We start from the raw sequence: 15,309 nt of genomic DNA, 5'->3' as shown, positions 1-15,309 counted from the left end.
AACTCCATGCCATAAACCGACATCCGGTACTTGTACAAAACAACGCATGCAACACAATGCATCCATGTCATCATGTTTCCATTCAACATTTTGATGATTACACTATTTATTAATGCACCAGCATTTCACATTTTCAATGGGTTATTTTGCACTTACATCAACCTATGACGTCGCAATGGTACTTACTTAAATATGTTATCTAGACAAATGTATTCCCAAAATATTATTAGTGTACATTAATTATTTTTGGTGGTTCGATTTTTTCCGTCAGTGTAGTTGCGAGCACATACTTTAAGACTTTCAGTTGCTGTGGCGGTTTCCAGAAAATATTCGCACTGGTGTAATGAGACGGTAATTGGTCTTATGTTTTATTTGTGTATGATGAGCGTCAACTGTCACTTTCTACACGGAGTGTCAATAATTTTCACGCTTCCCTGTACTTGAATACAATTTTGTAGCGTTGCAAATACTCTGTATGCAGCAGCATCAACCCCGTACTAAGCTGAAAAATTAAGCTCAAGTGACTTTCTGTAAGACTGATTTCGGGAGAACTGCATAATGTCAGTACTTTCCCACCATAATGTTTCGGGGCAAAAGCTTCTGGTCATATTCAAACGAATACTGGCAAAGCTATGCTTTATTTAAGATCTCGCCTTTACGCACGTTACTTCACCACTAGAGCCTCTGTTGTAAATCTGTGTGTTGCATCGAACGCCCGCCATGTGGTAGTCACGAAATACTGTGATTAGCAAACTAATTGCTTTGCATAGCTGACGTAATGCTGTAATTTTGTAGAAGAAATAAGATGAATCTGCGAAAGAAAAAGAGAACTTATCGATTTAGGGCGCTTGGAGAAACGCAGTGACGTGTACCAGACGCGCATGCGTTCCAGTAACATGTGCGTGCTGACTTATATCGTGCACGCACCGTCACTGTCTTAAGTAGACGAGCTCAGTGTACCTTCCCCAATACCACCTAACGATGGGTATAGTGGCAGGAGGCTACTGCAATCTGTAGATTCTCCCGGAATGTTATGCAACAAACTGCGCTATCAAATGAATTACGTGGCCGTCGGGAGGATCTCATTATCTTCGTGAAGAATTCTCCAATACGTGGTGCATCAGCGTTGTGTCAATGCTGTTGGTGGTCTAGCAATGTTCGGCGTGTGCCTCGTCGTGACCCTGGATATCGGCGACCCACAGATTCACGCTGGGATCTCTGCCTCAGACCAACAGCCATCGCTGAGCGCGAGGCGACCGTTAGTAACTTTTTCCTGAAGAAGGACAGTTGTATGGTGGTGGGTGGCTTCTAGTCACACTCTGTAACTGTCCAGTGTGCCTCTGATGCTGCAGCGAAGGAGTGTGCGCTGGTCTTAGCACGAATCTGCACTGTACTTCCTCAGATCTGAGGAAGTAAAGTGCAGGTTCGTGCTAAGACCAGCGCACACTCCACCTTGTCTTCAGTGAGCGTCATTTACGAATCTGGCATCGAGCAGGAAAGTGGGTACTACCAGAGTGTACCAGGCGGTGACGTACGAAACCAAGTACGGCCTTCATAGTGTAGGGAAAGTTGCTTAACCTGCTGTGTTTTTTTGACTGTTCTGTGACGGACATGACACTGTGCCAGTGATCCCGATATTGATTTCCTAGCTCTCAACTATAAGGTGTTAGTGAAGGATTAGCAGTTCTGTATCGAGCTCATTATGCTGTCTTTGACTTGTTCCACTGTGAGTGTATGCTTTCAAATGTTGTTGTGCGTGCCACATACTGCGTGCTCTTTATTTTCTTCGTTGAGTAAATCAGGTAAAACTAAATGTTTCTTGCTTGCAACGACACCCTGCTAACAGTTTTCTCAATACATTATAGAAGCAGTGACTAAACGTCTACTGGGTGTCCCAAAAATGTGAGATATTTCGAGGGTTTGTAAAGGGTGTTTTGGGGGAAAATATCGAGGACAGAAGCTGGTGTCCCGAAACATCATCCAATGACGCTACAGAGCGCTAAAGTTATAGTTGCCGGTGCCTGCCACTAATCCACACCTTTGCCACAGAAAACGTAACTTTGTACGTTGACGGACCATAGGCGGAACGTATCGCAATGTTGTATGTCATTCAGCGATCGCGACTAGTTGCCATGATCACCAGCGGAGAAAATGGAACCAGTTGCTGCATAGAAAGGCCTCGTCTCCTACAAATACTGTGCCGCGGTCAATGGCAATTTCGGACTTGGGTTTCCTTCTTCAATGTTTTTCGGTACACAGGACAAACATAAACTGCAGACGGAAACCCATGTCCAAAACCGTCACCCACCGAGGTAACAGAGCATTGCAGTCATAGGAGACGAGGTCTTAGCTCCATCTTCCCCGATAGCGATCGCGGCAATCAGTCGCTATCACTGAATAACAAATAACATTGCGGGACGTTTCGCATATGCTCCGTCAGCATACAAAGTCACGTTTGGTGCCAGACAGGTGGCCTAATGGCAGGCGCCAGGGCCTATAACTTCGGCGCTCTGTAGTGTCGTTGGATGACGTTTCCAGACACGGGTTTCTAACTTCAATATGTTCCTCAAGACACCCTCTACAAGCCCTCAAACTTTGTCGCAACATTACTGAGACACTCTGTATAATGAGAAATTTTAAAGTGACTATTGTGGAATCTTTTTGTATTTCTGGGTCATCAGCTTGGAACAAAAAATGTCAGAAGAATATGAAACGCAAATATCGAGTTCCACTTTTCGATGAAACAGTTTTGGAAACTAGAGATTTCAGGTATTAAAGGTATACTAAACGAATTATATTGGTTGGATCTCACTGTAGACGAATACACAGAGTGAGTGAAGTTTCTAAACAGTGACTCAGAAAAGGAACGAACTGACAAAAAACAAACAACTCAGAAACCTCATGAAATGTGTTAAAAAGTATCTTTCAAGAATAACAGAACGAACTGTGAAGAGCCATTTGGAATGCATGAAAGACTGTAAGAATGCGTTTTGAATGTGGAAAACATGTGACACATTTCAGAAAAAAAGTGATGCTAGTTAGTTACTTCTATGTAAACAGTTAATGCAATTGAAGTTTAATCCATCAAAAAGTACACTGAGTGAGCATTTCTTAGAATCTGATAAGTTGATACGTAATCCTCGGTTGATATGTGCGACAGTTGAAGAATCTAAGACTGTGTGTCATCTTTTGCTTACATTGCCAAAAGAATATAAGAAAGCTGTAATCGAGATATAATCTACGAAAATTTGATGTTAAGCTTCGTGAAAAATAGACTCATAGATCACGAAAGTAAACGTACAGACTCTAAGAAGCAACCTGCAGTAAACTCAGGACACAAGGTAGTGTTCATTGTGAACAAATGCAGTTTCATTCGTCCAGAAAGTAAATGGAAAAACTAATCCGCGAATGTCGGCGAGAGTGCCAAGCACGGTTCAGGTGGGGAAAAGCAGATTAGCTTTAAATGTCGTAACTGCGATGAATTTGGACGCAAAAGAACAGACTGTAATAAAAGAAAGAAACAAAAATAAATTAGACTCTGCAAATTCAGTAAATAGCGACACATAAGAGTTTTCTGTGAGTTCGGATGCATATTGTTTACAACTGGTGCATTTAATGTATTGGTTTTGTGGTATTTTGACTCTGGTGCGAGTGAACATTTCGTGAATGACTTAAAGATGATGATGAAATTCAAAGACCGGCAGTCATTAATGTTGCAAAAACTGGATATGTTTTGAAGACAATGCAGTCCGGGGAGATGAAGGTTGTCAGCTATGTCAACGGAAAGGTAGTGTCAATTTCTATTAAAAATATTTTAATTGTTCCTGGGCTAGCTCCCAACTTAATGTTACAAATGATCTAATAGAAAGCTTCAGAAGCCCTTTAACACTGTTCGCAAATCATGCGGTTGTCTATAAGAAGGTATCAATGCCACAAAACAGTATCGATTTGCAAATTGACCTACGGAAGATTAATCACCTCTGGCAGTTGTCCCTGAACGTAAATAAATGTAAGATACTGCAGATAAATAGGGAAAGAAATATACTACTGTACAAAACACTGCTAATGAAAAATTGCTGGAACCAATATATATGCATTAAATATCTAGGAATAACTATGCAGAGCGCCCTTGAGTAGAATCATCACATACAACAAGTAGTAGGAAGGCAGACGCCAGACTGAGATCCATAGGAAGAACGTTAAGGAAATGTAACTCATACACCAAAGAACTGGCTTCTAAGGTGCTTTCCGACATTCTTGAGTACTGTGCATCAGTGTGGGACACTTGCGCAGTAGGGCTGATAGAAGAGAGAGAGAAGATCCAACGAAGAGCATTGCTTTTCGTCATGGGATCGTTTAGTTGGTGCAGGAGCTTTACGGAGATGCTGAACAAATGGAGCATCAGAAGCTACAAGAGATGTATTGTGCATCATTCAAAGATTTACTATTGAAATTTTGAGAGAGTTCTTTCCGGGAAGAATTGGACTATTACTTCAGTTAGTGGTACCAGAAGTACCATCCACCACCTACTGTCAAGTGGTTTGCGGAGTACTGATGAGGATGTAGATAACTGTATGAACTAGATGTGTATCCTTATGAGACATACTGCCATGCTACCTACAATGTTTCTTGGGCCAAATGACCTGCAGTATCGAAAGAAATTGGAGAGGTGCTTTACTATGCTCTAATGTAACATTAAAAAAGTCTATACAGCAATCCTTCACTTGCTGTATCTAAGCCAGGTAGCAAAGTATGCCTAACGCTTGATGCGAGGGCCATACAAAGAGTAATACCTCCGATCAGGAACTAGCTGGAATACTTGAAAGAAAAGATTCAGAGCTTCTATAAGGTAAAATTTCTTTCAGGTATCGATTAGAGGACCTCGCACTGGCAGATTCCACTTCTCAAAATGTGTAGTGAAAACATAGCTTTCATTTTGCTGATAGAAGCTTCCAGTTTATACTATTCACATTTGGCTTAAATGTAAGTTATCTAGTGTTTATAAAGTGTGTTTCAGCTGGCCCTACCTATTTGTAGCATGTAGTTTTCGAATTATTCAAGAAAAATGTACAAAACTGACTTTGAAATGTATTTTTATTGAATAAATAGAATACTGTAGTCTTCACTGAAAACGTATCTCAGTACATTATTTTCTATACTCTATTTCGCATCAAAGGGTGTCGTCCATTTTTTTCTGTAGGATAGTTTCCATTGCAGTGAAATGAAACTGACAACACTAATTTACCTGTTGTAAAGAATTTTACTGTTTACAGAATCAGGAAAATAAGTGTTTCCTTGAATTAATACCATTTTATCACTGATTTACTCTGAGTCAGTAACTGAACAGTGAAGCTGAGTCACGACTGCTCAAAAAGCAACAATAATAGTACTGGGCCAGGGAATGCCAACAAGCTTTAGAAAAAAAACAAACTAGCTCTTTTCAATGCAAAATCACTATACCATCTAGACATGAGACAGGATTTTTGTCTCTCAACATATGGCTTAAATATTGGTTTGGAGGTGGGTCTGTTTTAGTTACCCCCAACCAACGGCAAACCAACATTTTGTACGATTAAGTTCAAATGTGTGATTCTCACTAGTTGTGAGAGAGCCTACTCCACCACTGAATTAGAAACTTTAGTTGGCCTTCAAAATATTTCACTGGTACCTATATGTGTATTGCAATGATAAAGCCATCATATTTCTATTAAACTGCAAGTTATTGCATTCAGTACTAGCAAGATGGTCTCTAGCCTTGCAAGAATATTGTTTGAAGTTTACACATGTTAGGAACGAAAATACTGCACTGTGTTAGTTGATGCGTTATCTAGTATGCCTGAAGGACTAGAAAACATACCACTTGTCAATCATCTGAATGTGATATTAAAGTGTGTCTAATGAAATATTACACTAATAGGAAACACTTCTTGGATAAATGAAAAGATGTGGGCCATACACAAGATACTAACTTAAATGGCAAAATAATCCACTTGAAAAGCTAAGGTCTCATTATAAAATCCGTAATGAAGTCTTATTCTACAGAAGTCGTCCTGAATCTGCTGAGGCAGACGGGAAACTTATTTGGTACACAGATAATGCATGGGGCACTTTGGAGCGGTTAAGTGTGCCAGAAAAATTGGGGAATATAACTTATGACAGAAGGTGCAGCAGTTATTGAAAACTTACCTGCGCTGCCAGAAGGCAAAAAGCTTCAAAAAAACTTGTCCTAACTATGTAGTCATTACAGATAATGGATATTGACATCTGTGGGCAACTAACTAGAAGTATGACAGGGGTGAGATTGATGGTACTTTTGTGTGACTTTTTTTCTAAACATGTGTGACTTCATGCAAGACGTATTGCTACAAGTGAAACTATCGCTAAAAAGATGAAAAGTGATTATATACCTAGATTTGGTCTGCCTGAACTAATTTTTTCATGTAATGTTAATAGCTTCACTAGTAACAAGTGAAACAACTTTCTTCACAAAAGCATCATTAAAAAAAAAAAACATTACTGTCTAAGTACCAACCTGAAGCTAACCCAGCAGAGAGGATTTTCAGAGAGTTGAGCTACTTTATCAGCAGTTACTATCACCACGAGCAGAGTATGTCATACCACTATTTAGATCAATTTGAGGAAATAATTATTGATTTAGCTCACAACTCCACAAATTGCACTCCAAGAAAACATGAAGACAATTAATGGCATTCACCAATTCCTAAGCCTCCATACAATAAGGAAGTGTAGAATGAGGAATTCAGCAGTCTGTAGTTAGGCTTACTAAAAAAGCAATGCAACAAAAAGTATCTTGACAGTAAGGTAGCACCTATACATATGTCAGTTGGGTGACAAGGTCCTTACATGGTGTCATCTCAAGTCACCTCTGGTCAGCAAACACAGTAAGAAATAGCAACTGGTATATTCTGGACCATTCACAGTACCCAGAATACTATCTGTTAGCATATCTAGAGTGTGATAAGGTTAAGGGATCGTACTCTCACCAGGATTCGAAGAAGTTCCATGGGTAGTACGTGAACTTAATGATTGTTGTATAAACAGTGTACAGTAAGCTATGTAAAGCTTTTTTGTATGCCTGTTACTATGGGGATACTTATTTCAGTTTGTAAAGATCCACTTCCCCGTGAATGGTAAAGGTCCTGAGTTCGAGTCTCGGTCTAGCACACGGTTTTAATCTGTTAGGAAGTTTCATGTCAGTGCACACTCCACAGTTCATTATGGAAACCTTCCCCAGACTGTGGTTAAGCCATGTCTCTGCAACATCTTTTCTTCCAGGAGACATAGTCTTGAAAGTTTCGCAGCAGAGCTCCTGTGATGTTTGAAAGGTAGGAGACGAGGTTCTGGCGGAAGTAAGGCTGTGAACATGGGTCGTGAGTCTTGTTTGGGTAGCTTAGTCGGCAGAGCACTTGTCTGTAAAAGACAAAGCTCCCAAGTTCGAGTCTCGGTGCAGCACACAGTTTTAATCTGCCAGGAAGTGCTGTATCAGTGCACACTCCGCTGCAAAGTGAAAATTTCGTTCCAACATTTATGTTCACTGAACTCTGACTGCAGCCCTTTCACTTAAGTTAATAAATCACACATGCTTACAACTAGCGCAGAATAGAACGTTCGTACATCAAATACCTATACATACATGTAGAGGTTTCATTAATGTTGGAAATTAACATACAATCCTGCGCTCTTTGGTTACTGATGTGGTGTAGAATATGTTGATTAATATTTACCATGCTGGGAGATTTTTCTACTTTTCTGTGAATAGAGTAGCTGGTGCTATGTTATCTGCATATACAATTAATCTTCTGTTTCAAATATAACCACCTTTACTGTATGTTTACACGTATAAGTTTTAACAGATGTGCACTGACTCTCCTCAGAAATTTCGTTGTATTGATGAAAGTAAAACTAAATGCTTCCTGAGTCGTTTAGGCCACATGCTAAATATATGCAGAAGCTCATCCAGCTATGGTGGAGCTTGAGTAATTTCTATCTGATAACTTTTCTAAATGTATTCAATGGGGCAGATTTAATTATTAGTAATTTTGTTATTCTTAGATTCGTTTCTTGTTTATTCACTTGTTTTCGAGTAATTCAGTTAAAGTCCGAAGTGCCATTTCTTAATTCGCGATTTTGGCGGGTGACTGTATGTCAAATGTATTGTAGTGCATACCGTATTGCAATTTATTAATATGATGATGTTTGGACTGTGTGCAAGAGTGCTTGGACTTTTGAAGCAAGCAAGATGGACAAACTCCACTTCGGATGTCTAAAACATTTGACAATACTCATCGTTACATTACCGAACCCCTCCATGAACCATGGACCTTGCCGTTGGTGGGGAGGCCTGCGTGCAACAGCGATACAGATAGCCTTACAACAGAGGGTTATCTGTAGAGAGGCCAGACAAACGTGTGGTTCCTGAAGAGAGGCAGAAGCCTATTCCATAGTTGCGGGGGCATCGGTCTGGATGATTGACTGATCTGGCCTTGTAACAATAACCAAAACGGACTTGCTGTGCTGGTACTGCGAACGGCTGAAAACAAGAGGAAATTACAGCAGTAATTTTTCCCGAGGGCATGCAGCTTTACTGTATGACTAAATGATGATGGCCTCCTCTTGGGTAAAATATTCCGTAGGTAAAATAGTCTCCCATTCGGATCTCCGGGTGGGGACTCCTCAGGAGGGCGTCTTTATCAGGAGAATGAAATCAGGCAGATAGGTTAGAAAATTTGAAAGGGGAAATGGATTGGATATAGTTGGATACAGTGGGAATTAGTGAAGTTCGGTGTCATGAGAAACTTCTAGTCATATGAATACAGGGTTATAAATACAAAATCAAATAGGGGTAATGCAGGAGTTGGTTTACTAACGAATAAAAAATGGGAGTGCGGGTAAGCTACTACAAACAGCATAGTGAACGCCTTAATGTGGCCAAGATAGATACGAAGCCCACGCCCTCCACAGTAGTACAAGTTTATATGCCAACTAGCTCGTCAGATGACGAAGAGATTGATGATATGTGTGATGAGACGAAAGAAATTACTCAGATAGTGAAGCGAGACGAAAATTTAATAGTCATGGGTGACTGGAATTCGATAGTAGGAAAAGGAAGAGAAGGAAACGTAGTAGGTGAATACAGGATGGGACTAAGGAATGAAAGAGGAAACCGCCTGGTAAAATTTTGCACGGAGCATAACTTAATCATAGCTAACACTTGGTCAAGAATCATGAAAGAACGTTGTATACATGGAAGAGGCCTGGAGATACAGGAAGGTTTCAGATAGATTATATAATGGTAAGACGGAGATTTACGAACCAGGTTTTAAAATGCAAGACGTTTCCAGGGGAAAATGTAGACTGTAGATTAAAACTGAAGAAACAGAGAAAAGGTGGGAATTTAAGGAGATGGGACCTGGATAAACTGAAAGAACCACAGGTTGTACAGAGTTTCAGGGAGAGCATTAGGGGACGCTTGACAAGAATCGGGGAAAGAAATACAGTAGAAGAAGAATGGGTAGCTTTTAGAGATGAAATAGTGATGACAGCAGAGGATCAAGTAGGTAAAAAGACAAGGGCTAGTAGAAATCCTTGGGCAACATAAGAAATATTGAATTTAATTGATGAAAGGAGAAAATATAAAAAATGCAATAAATGAAGCAGGCAAAAGGAATATGAACGTCTCAAAAATGAGATCAACAGGAAGTACAAAATGGCTAAGCATAGATGGCTAAAGGACAAATGTAAGGATGCAGAGGCATATATCACTAGGGGTAAGATGGATACTGCTTACAGGAAAATGAAAGAGACCTGTGGAAGAAAGAGAACAACTTGTTTGAATATCAAGAGCTCAGATAGAAATCCAGTTCTAAGCAAAGAAGGGAAAGCAGAAAGGTGGAAAGAGTATATAGAGGGCAATTTACTTGAGGACAATATTACGGAAATGGAAGAGGACGTACATGAAGATGAAATGGGACATATGATACTGCGTGAAGAGTTTGACAGAGCACTGAAAGACCTAAGTCGAAAAAAGGCCCAGGGAGTAGACAACATTTCATTAGAACTACTGATAGCCTTGGGAGAGCCAGCCCTGACAAACTTTACCATCTGCTGAGCAAGATGTATGGGACAGGCGAAATACCCTCAGACTTCAAGAAGAATACAATAATTCCAATCCCAAAGAAATCAGGTGTTGACAGATGTGAAAATTACCGAACTATCAGTTTAATAAGTCACGGCTGCGAAATACTAACACGAAATCTTTACAGACGAATGGAAAAACTGGTAGAAGCCGACCTTGAGGAAGATCAGTTTGGATTCCGTACAAATTTTGGAGCACGTGAGGCAATACTGACCCTACGACTTATCTTAGAAGAAAGATTAAGGAAAGGCAAACCTACGATTCTAGCATTTGTAGACTTAGAGAAAGCTTTTGACAATGTTGACTGGAATACTCTCTTTCAAATTCTGAAGGTGGCAGGGGTAAAATACAGAGAGCGAAAGGCCATTTACAATTTGTACAGAATGCAGATGGCAGTTATAAGAGTCAAGGGACATGAAAGGGAAGCAGTGATTTGGAAGGGAGTGAGACAGGGTTGTAGCCTATCCCCGATGCTATTCAATCTCTATATTGAGCAAGCAGTAAAGGAAACAAAAGAAAATTTCGGAGTAGGTATTAAAATCCATGGAGAAGAAATAAAAACTTTGAGGTTCGCCGATGACATTGTAATTGTATCAGACACAGCAATGGACTTGGAAGAGCAGTTGATCGGAATGGACAGTGTCTTGAAAGGAGGGTATAAGATGAACATCAACAAAAGCAAAACGAGGATAATGGAATGTAGTCGAATTAAATCGGATGATGCTGATGGAATTAGATTAGGAAATGAGACAATTAAAATAGTAAATGAGTTTTGCTATTTGGGGAGCAAAATAACTGATGATGGTTGAAGTAGAGAGGATATAAACTGTAGACTGGCAATGGCAAGGAAAGCGTTTCTGAAGAAGAGAAATTTGTTAACATCGAGTATAGACTTAAGTGTCAGGAAGTCGTTTCTGAAAGAATTTGTGTGGAGTGTAGCCATATATGGAAGTGAAACGGGGACGATAAATAGTTTAGGCAAGAAGAGAATAGAAGCTTTCGAAATGTGGTGCTGCAGAAGAATGCAGAAGATTAGATGGGTTAGATCTCACAACTAATGAGGAGATACTGAACAGAATTGGGGAGAAGAGAATTTCGTGGCACAACTCGACTAGAAGAAGGGATCGGTTGGTGGGACATGTTCTGAGGCATCAAGGGATCACCAGTTTAGTTTTGAGGGCAGCGTGGAGGGCAAAAATCGTAGAGGGAGACCAAGAGATGAATACACTAAGCAGATGCAGAAGGATGTAGGTTGCAGTAGGTACTCAGAGATGAAGAAGCTTGCACAGGATGAAGTAGCATGGAGAGCTGCATCAAACCTGTCTCTGGACTGAAGACCACAACAACAACATTACCTAATACGTTAATTCTATATACCTGAAGATGGGATTTTAACAGCCTGAGAAGGGTCGTGGTTTGAATAATCATTAGTACAACTGTAGCAGATCTCTTTAAAGTAATTAATATTGTGTGTATACATATGCTGCCAGTATTTGATAACTGTGTGTTATTCATTATTCTTTAAACTGAGTATTCAGTTAGGTATACTTTAACTACAAATACCTGCGTTAGGGTGTATTTATTTATCTTGTTGCTATTCTAGGACAAGTCGTATGATATGGTTCAGGGATTACGATAATGTAATCGCATTCGGGAAGGCCTGGGCTTCGATTCCCCGGACGGACATATAGATTTAGGTATTCAGGGTTTTAGTGTTTTTCCCAAATCACTTAACATAAATGCTGTGGTAATTTCTTCGAGAAAGTACACCGTTGATTTCTTCCCCTATCCTAGCTCTCGCGAGTTTGCACTCGGTCTCTTTAATCATCTTACTGTGGACAAGAGGTTAAATCTTATTCTTCCTTCGTACCTCTTTCTAATGACGGTCAGCTTATATTGTTGCCGGCTGCTACCGCACGTCATCATATTTAGCCGATTGATGCGTGCCATGTGGAGTGAATGAGCGGAGAAAACTTGTTGAGTTTAAAGAATTTAAAGGTTCTAGTAACAACTTTGAGATGAACTTCTATTGAATTTTCAATGTTTTATCAATACATCACTACAATTTTCCCTCTGCAGAGCTTTAATTTTTGTAAACAGCAATGAAATGGCAAACTAACCTCTAGTTCTTGTGGATAATAGTAAGTATTAATCTAATTCACCTTTCCAGTGTGTAGTAATGACGACTGCAAGTAGTAAAAAAATCATTAAATCGATTGGTTGTGGTTAATCTATATTTGAGCAGTAGGGAGCGACTCGAAAATAGAATTGTGAACAGATTTTCCACTGTTGTAGTTTCCCACAATGCTTTTAGATTGCCCCCATCAGCTAGAAGCAGATCTGATAAAATTAAATTTAAGTTCCTCTTTGAGGTTGCCGACGGTATTCAGGGGAACACAAAAGTGCGTAAATGTACTGGCTGCTCCACAGTAGGTAACAGTAGTTATTTTTAACGAACTTACGGCTTGCTGCAGTTGAAAACTAGCTCTGAAAATTGTTTTATAGTTGAAATGGTGACTGGTTTCGGACTCCTATATCCATTTTCAAACATCAGTATAGTATGTCTTACTGTTGCTGCGTCGGTCATAGTGGCAATGTGTGGTGCGAAAAGTGGCAATTTATTCTGAATAAAGAAACGTGTGAAGTTATTCACATAAGTACTAAAAGAAATCCGCTAAATTTCGATTACGCGATAAGTTACACAAGTCTGGAAGCTGTAAATTCAACTAAATACGTAGGGATTACAATTACAAATATCCTAAATTGGAACGATCACATAGATAATTTTGTGGGTAGAGCAAACCAAAGACTGTGATTCATTGGAAGAACACTTAGAAGGTGCGACAGGTCTATTAAAGAGACTACTACACTACACTTGTCCGCCCTGTTCTGGAGTACTGTTGTGTGGTGTGGGATCCGCATCAGGTGGGACTGACGGATGACATCGAAAAAGTTCAAAGAAGGGCGGCTCCTTTAGTATTATCGCGAAGGAGGGGAGATAGTGACACAGACATGATACGAGAATTGGAGTAGCAATCATTAAAACAAGAACGTTTTTCGTTGCGACGGGATCTTCTCATTAAATGTCAATCTCCAGTTTTCTCCTCCGATTGCGAAAACATTCTCTTGGCACGCATCTACATAGGAAGAAATGATCGTCACGATAAAATAATAGAAGTGAGGTCTCGCACAAAAAGAATTAAGTGCTCGATTTCCCCGCACGCCGTTCGAGAGTGGAACGGTAGAGAGACAGCTTGAAGGTGTTTTATTGGACCCTCTGCCAGGCAGTTTGTTTCAATAGCAGAGTAATCACTTAGATGTAGATCACTGGAAGGCCAATTTTTGTACACAGGCTTTCGCCTGCATTGTCATACTTTGCTACGGCTGGTTTAGAAACGAACATAGATGTCCGAAGCTAGTCACCATCAAGAAATGAAAAAATACTTCCTAATGCAACTTATGACGGAGCTAAAGCCATTTATTTCAGTTATTTTTAGTTTGTTTTCCATTCATTGAATAGACAAGGCTTACTGTAGCAGCAGTTCGTGCTTCCCAGTAAACTTTGTATTTTTTACAACTGAAAATGAAAAGATATGTATAATTCATTCACAAATTCGTATAGGAGCAACGAGAAGCGATGGACCACGGTCTGAGGCTCGCCGACAACGGCATTGCGGTATGCACTGGCAGTGTACACACAAGGTACTGGCTCGTTACTATGCGCCGAGCCAACACGCCTGAAATTGCTTACGTACAGTGAAATCTTTGTCCCTATGGTCACTTCCGGGGACGCACGTATTAAAATGCAAATTAACTGTTCTGCGAGATACAGCAGCCGATAGTACAGGTGCACGATGCAGCAGTCTTGCGAAAAACAGTGCTACACATTTTTAGGATAAATTATTGTGCATCTTTCACTCAAATTGATCAGCAGTAAGTGCTTAATGATGCAATTGTTAAGGACATTAAACCAACAGTGTAATGTCTTGCAAACAGTTCTTCTCTAGATCAGTTTTTCTTGATTTACGTTTTATACATTTACAAGTTTCGCGAAAGATCGTTACCCAAATACATACATAGCTTACAACATCAATTTTAGGAAGTCACAAATTTCTTTAATATCGTCCTATTTTCTGCATTGTTAAAAAGCAAGTTGCGTTAACACTGCAATGTTGTTGTTGTTGTGGTCTTGAGTCCAGAGACTGGATTGATGTAGCTCTCCATGCTACTTTATCCTGTGCAAGATTCTTCATCTCCCAGTATCTACTGCAACCTACATTCTTCTGAATCTGTTTAATGTATTCATCTCTTGTTCTCCCTCTACGATTTTTACCCTCCGCACTGCCCTCCAATGCTAAATTTGTGATCCCTTGATGCCTCAGAACATGTCCTACCAACCGATCCCTTCTTCTAGTCAAGTTGTGCCACAAACTCCTCTTCTTCCCACTTCTATTCATTACCTCCTCATTAGTTATGTGATCTTCCCATCTAATCTTCAACATTCTTCTGTAGCACCACATTTCGAAAGCTTCTATTCTCTTCTTGTCCAAACTATTTATCGTCCATGTTTAACTTCCATAAATGGCTACACTCCATACAAATACTTTCAGAAACGTGTTCCTTACATTTAAATCTACACACGATGTTAACAAATTTCTCTTCTTCAGAAATCCTTTCTTTGCCATTGCCAGTCTACATTATATACCCTCTCTACTTCGACAATCATCAGTTATTTTGCTCCCCAAATAGCAAAACTCATCTGCTACTTTAAGTGTTTCATTTCCCAATCTAATACCCTCAGTATCACCCGATTTAATTCGACTACATTCCATTATCCTCATTTTGCTTTTGTTGATGTTCATCTTATATCCTCCTTTCAAGACATCGTCCATTCCGTTCAACTGCTCTTACAAGTCCTTTGCTGTCTCTGACAGAATTACAATGTCATCGGCAAACCTCAAAGTTTTAATTTCTTCTCCAAGGATTTTAATTCCAACACTGCAATATCACAGGTAAATGTAAGAGCGAGATGAACCACTGCAAATGTGAAATACTACTACATTAACGGTCGTTGTAACCGCCAGAAAGTTGCATGCAAGCATGCAAACGTGCATACATTGTGTTGTACAGGCGCTGAATGTCAGTTTGTGGGA

Source organism: Schistocerca serialis, chromosome 1 (assembly GCF_023864345.2).
Source record: "Schistocerca serialis cubense isolate TAMUIC-IGC-003099 chromosome 1, iqSchSeri2.2, whole genome shotgun sequence".
Taxonomy (NCBI): domain Eukaryota; kingdom Metazoa; phylum Arthropoda; class Insecta; order Orthoptera; family Acrididae; genus Schistocerca; species Schistocerca serialis.
The sequence above is the reverse complement of the archived record's forward strand: the minus strand, read 5'-3'. Positions refer to the sequence as shown.